Below are 6,541 nucleotides of genomic sequence, written 5' to 3'. Positions count from 1 at the left end.
CGCATTTCCTCCTAAGTTTATGTTCTACCCATAGGAGACGCATTTCCTCCTAAGTTTAGTTTCACTCGTAGGAGATGCATTTCCTCCTAAGTGGTTGTTAAAGATAAAAACAGAAAAAAAACATAAAAAAATGACCTAGTCTGATGAACCCTCTCCTAGGATCAAAATCTTAGTCCGATGAATTTTTCTCTTAAGATAGAGACCTAGTCTGACGAACCTTCTCCTAGGATCAAAATCTTAGTCTGATGAATCTTTCTCCTAAGATACCAAAAAACAAGACCTAGTCTGATGAACCTTCTCCTAGGATCAAAATCTTAGTCTGACGAATTTTTCTCCTAAGATAGAGACCTAGTCTGACGAACCTTCTCCTAGGATCAAAATCTTAGTCTGGTGAATCTTTCTCCTAAGATACCAAAAACAAAAATGACCTAGTCTGATAAACCTTCTCCTAGGATCAAAATCTTAGTCTGATGAATTTTTCTCCTAAGATAGAGACCTAGTCTGACGAACCTTCTCCTAGGATCAAAATCTTAGTCTGATGAATCTTTCTCCTAAGATAACCAAAAACAAAAAATGACTTAGTCTGACGAATTTTTCTCCTAAGATAGAGACCTAGTCTGACGAACCTTCTCCTAGGATCAAAATCTTAGTCCGATTAATCTTTCTCCTAAGATGCTAAAAAAAACATTTTGAAAAAAGTCATTTTCCTAAAACCAGGCGCCCACTTGTATAACGAGAGGAATACATTTCAGTATTTGCATTCCTAAAGCCAGGCGCCCACCTGTATAACGAGAGGAATACATTTCAGTCCTTACATTTCAAGCATTGAAGTTAGGCGACCACCTGCATAACAAGGGAATACATCCTAATCTAGTGTTTAGTTCACTCTCAGCACTGCACCAGTAGTATCAGTGTGCTACGATTTTGCTAACGACTCACAAACCTCCCCAGTGCAAACTGGGTTAGGAAATTTTTGTTTGTTTTGTTTGTTTTGATTGTCAGGGACCCGGCTGTAGAACGGAGTTTGTGGTATGTCAAAGATCGAAGAAGTCAGGAGTCCGCCTGTCAAAGATCAAGCAGTGACCCACTGGAAAGCAGAAGGATTACAACAGAAATCCCCAACATTCAATGCAAGTTAGAAGCTCGCCTCAAGAACGCGAATCAATAGTCTGGGATGATCAACAGAAGCTGGTCACAAAAAAAAAACAAGAAAAAAGAAAAGAGAAAAACAAAAGAGGAGAAAAATACGGAAGTGGAGAACAGATGTGATCTGCTCAGGAACTAGCGCCTACAACTAGCAAGTATCAAGGTTCAAATCCAAAGTTTGTATGAAGCACCATTCAAGACTCAAGATCAAGTTTCAGAAGACTTAGAGATAGGAATCCTTGTAATAAGTAGCTGATAGGTTTAGTTAGTCTTTTTAGTTTTCATTTTTGTTGTAATGACAGGACCGCGGACCGGAACCTCAATGGAACGGCACCTCGATCGGCTCTTCACCTCGGTACACTTCACTATCTCTCTCATATCCGAACTACACGTGGCCTGATTCCTGTAAAACCAAGGATATGTAGGCAGCTCAGATACCAGGGCTCGGTCACATTCCCTCCCTTTCCTTAAGTGTAGTCCGTCCAAGTAATGGTCGGGTCAAAAACACATCTAGTCGTTCTTTGTCGGAAAACTATTCATGTTTCCAGTCAAAGAGGGGCAGCTGTAAGCACGTGATTTTTGACCCTCCCCGAGAATTTTCACATTTTTAGCGTGAATATGTGAAATTGGGTCTAGTATAGCTATTTTAACTATTTTTACTTTATTTCGTTGCAAAAAGAAAAATTTCAAAAAATATATATATAAACTTTAGTTTATGTATCTCTCGTAAACTTGAAAAATACAAAAATTGCACTTTATTTTTGTACTTTATATAATTTCGAAAATTACAAAAAATATAATTCTATTAGGGTTTTGTAGTCATTTTAATTTGGAAAAAATGCAAAAAATATTACTTTATATTTTATCTTTATATAAAAACGAAAATTACAAAAAAAATAGTTTTATTAATATTTTGTAGCTATTTTAAATCTTGAAAAATATTTAAAAAAAGATATAGTTTTGTTTAAATACTAGTCTTATTTTTGGTAGTTATTTTGCTTACATAAGACTAGTTAAGCAACGTGTTCCTATTTCTCGGGTCCGGACAAAAGAATAATATTCGGGTTCAAACTACTCGGTTTTAGGCCTAATTTCGGACCTAGCCCATAATAAACCGTGTCCAGGACACATGGGGAACCCCACCACGCGTGGGGGACACAAACCTTGAACCCCACCACGCGTGGGGCTCATTTTTTTGGGCATTGTGTATCAAATACACGGACAAAGGGCCAAAGCAAGGAGGACTTTGGAATTTTTGGAGGATACTACTGTTCACTCATCTTCTTCCTAAAAAAGGAAGAAGAACTAAAACCCTAAAAAAGAAAAAAGAAAAAAACAGAAAAACCTACGAAGCCCAGCCCCCGGACCACCCTCCTTCTCCCAAACACCACCCCGTCACAACCCAACACCACGACCAACAACTTCCCCCCCTCGTCGTCAACCTCCAGCCCAGTCCGTCACCTTCCACCGCGACCACGACCAACGACAACAACCCATCCAGTCGAACCCCCTCTTCCTCACGTCCAAGCTCCAGCCATCGCCACCACCATTGTCGCTGCTACCAGCTCCCTCCACCTCGTCGACCACGTGCCCCGACGCCATAACCACCAACCTTCGACGAAAAACCAGTCGCACCCCGTCAACCAGTCGCACCCCGTCAACTACTAACTCCCTCCACCTCCGTCAACTGCTCAAACAACCATAACCACCAGCCCATTCATCGCCCCAGCTGCCGGAACCACCAACAAACAGCCCCCTCACGTAAAACCACCCCTCGCACCCCAGCAAAACCACCACCAAACGACCACCCCGTCTTCTCCTAGTTCCATCACTCCGTCGACCACTACCCAAAACCAACCAGTCCGACACCCCCCTCGACCTTACTGTCATTGTCACCACCCAAACACCATGTCCGAAAACCATCCTCAACCCTAACCCAAAACCACCGTGAAAACCACCACTACTGTCGCGTCTCCAGCCATGGACGACCACCCCTCCTCCTTCTAGCTCCAACAAACCAGTCCGTCAGCTTCACGCCAAGCAGCCCTGCGGTGTTGAAGTCGAGTTCCAGTCCAAGGCCCAAAAGTTGAGTCGAGGTCCGGTTCGTCAAGTTTGTTCCGAGGTTTCGTCGTTGTTCCTCGTTCAGTGAGGTCCGGCTTGAGTTCCGTCGAGGTTATTGTCCGAGGTTTCGTCGCAGGTCCAACGCATCGGACGATAATATCAAGTAGGTCGTCTCTGTCCGTGTCCTTCATATTTGCTGTTAGTAACGTGTACATGCGTTTGTTGAAATACAATCCTAGTTCATGCGGATAGTACGCGAAATTACGCGAGACATATATACATGATGATTGCGAATTGCTATATTTGATAATTAACTCCGTATGGTATTGAAATTTGGCCGTGAATGTCTTTTCCGTTGTTTCGTTATTTTAAGTAGCTATTTGACATTTTGTTTCTTCATGTTTAAATTGTTGTTATCCAAATATTCGTCGTAATAGAGGTTTGCACATATTCTGAAAGGCGTTAATTATTTAGTTTGTCTTAATAGTTGTTTATACATGTGGTAGTAATGTTGAAATTATAGTAGCAATTTTAATTCCGCGGAAAAATACTCGCTTCATCAAATAGGTTCAATCTATAACCTATGATCTCGCGAAGTAGCAAAAAACATAGTTATTTTAGCCTTGTCCTATTTCTAATAACAAAAAAAAAACTAAATAAATAAATAAAATGAGATGAGCCTCGCCAAAAAAATATATACAAGCTGCGGGGCCCTCTAAATGTATATATTAAATACTTAGATTCCGGGACGGGCCGTTAGCAAATTTCACGGCCCTACCCAATATAATAATGCGCTAGTTGCCTTAGGCGCGCCTTTAATAATGTTATCTCCCTAAACTCGGGTGCACATTTATGTGACCCAAATCCAAATCTCAACGAAATCGAAATGTGTCTCTAATCACGGGTACATTGACTGTGACGTGGTATGAGATGCATTTCCATGACGTTGCAAATTCCTTTTTTTTAATAATGAATGAGACGAGCCTCGCCAAATAAAAATGCAAACTGCGGGGCCCTCAATTATTAGTCATAATAAATACTTAGAATTTGGGATGGACCGTTTAGTGAATTTCACTGCCTTCCCTAAAGATAATAACACGTTAGTCTCTTTAGGCGCGCGTTTAATAATCTACTTTCTTAAACTTGGGTGTGCATTTCATGCGACCCAAACCCAAATCCCAAAACATCAAATAAAATACGTTCTGGATTGTGGGTGCATTTCATGTGACATAGTCCAAATACATGTTTTAAGCGATGTTCACATTCTTGTAAAATAATAATAATGATAAAAGCGGTTAAAAGATAAAATTTGCACATAAGTTCATATTGTATTTAAAATCAGATAAATAAGCCAAATATAACAGTTGAGCGACCGTGCTAGAACCACGAAACTCGGGAATGCCTAACACCTTCTCCCGGGTTAACAGAATTCCTTATCCGGATTTCTGGTACGCAGACTGTAATATGGTGTCATTCTTTTCCTCGATTCGGGATTAAAATTGGTGACTTGGGACACCCTAAATCTCCCAAGTGGCGACTCTGAAATAATTAAACCAATCCCATTTCGAATGTCCTTTAATTGAAAAAAACTCCCTCGCGCCCTCGCGGGTGCGGAAAAAGGAGGTGTGACACACATCACCTATTATCTCCTTCAGAATTTTTGCTCTAGCTCTATGTATAGTAGACCTACCAACATACTTGTCTAGTTCATCCTTAATGAGTTTCTTTAGCTCCCAAACTTTCATATTTGATTGACACACAATCTTATCCTTGTAATGATTGGCTAGGTATCTGGAGTTGCAAAACTTGTTTTTATTTATTTTGTAACACTTGTGGACATGACAATACCTTTTTACCTTAAAATTATTGGATCTGCCATCTTTGCTTGCAGCCAAGATCCATGGACATTTTGGATGCATGCATCTTAGCCTCACCCTACTAGGTTCATTAATATACTTTTCAATTTGAACTCCTTTCTGAATTGCATACTTACTAACAGAAAACCTAAATTATTCAACACTCTAAAAAATCAGCCCCAACTCCAAGGTTATTTTCTTGACATCAAATATCAGGGTTTTCTTCCTCCTCTTGGCAGCCATTTTCTTCTTATGTTCTTCATCAAATTCATCTTCAGCATCTGAAGGAAAACTTTCAGCATCTGAAGACCCAAAGTAAGGCTCATCTGCCCCTACTAAGCCTGTGTACCTATCTTGCTTGCTACCAGTTCTTAATTCATCAAAACCAATATCAACTCCTGCATCACCTAAGCTAATATCACCTTTATCTTCTGGCCTTTCACTCCTTTTCCTCCTATACTTACTCAGTTCATCCCTACACTCTACAAATTCTTCATGAACATCAGATCCATAATCCTTATCATCAGGAACATGTAAATCTACTCCATCACTCTCATCACTATTACTATTGTCAAAGTCTGAATCATTCTCATTGTCATCCTCACCTTCACTATTATCAAAGTCTGATTCACTATCTACTCCACTCTCTTGTTCTTTTGAAGGTGCATGGGTTGGAGCAGGTTCAGAAAAAGGAGAAGAAGAAGGGGAAGGGGTAGGTTCATGAGTAGGGGTAGATTCAGATTCAGATTCATTATCTTACTCTTCTTCTAAGACAGTTGTGCTCTTAAAAGCTCCACTATTAGACCCACCAACCCCTTTACTAGCCTCATTTATGTCAACAACACATAAAGGGGCAGCATGAGTCATATAAATATCTAAGGTATCCCTATCTTCCAATTCATTACAAATGTCTAAAATATCCTTGTCTGTGAGAATATTTACCAATTTATCTGTCCTATCCATTGGACAAATATACAACTCAGACACATTTGAAAGTCATAGATCCTAGTGTAGTTCATCAGTTCAATAAGAGACAGTAAATCCACATCTACATCTAAAGTCAATGTTTGACTACCACCCACATAACGAGCAAAGTTACCAGGAATTAATACTCCATCATGGTACCACCTGAGGGTAATGATTTTAAAAGACATTATCTGCAAACAAATAAATGGACTTTCCACATGCAACAATTGAAAATAAAGAACTACAGATGAAATATAAAAGTGGAGACAAAGACAAGAGCATATCACATTGTTCAAAGCAATGTTATTACAATAATCAGTTAAACCCTAACTTTACACACGGTTTGCAAACACAAGACAAATCTTTTTTATAAAAAAAACTATCTGTAAAGGCAACAAGACGACAACTTCACAGTGATATCGACAATGACAAAAGATTCCCCTTTTAAGAAGTCCGATAACCCTAAGCAAAATAGAAGAAATTTAAAAAAAACCCTAGGTTCAACCCACCCA

This window comes from Nicotiana tabacum, chromosome 7 (assembly GCF_000715075.1).
Source record: "Nicotiana tabacum cultivar K326 chromosome 7, ASM71507v2, whole genome shotgun sequence".
NCBI lineage: Eukaryota > Viridiplantae > Streptophyta > Magnoliopsida > Solanales > Solanaceae > Nicotiana > Nicotiana tabacum.
This window is presented reverse-complemented; position numbering follows the sequence as displayed.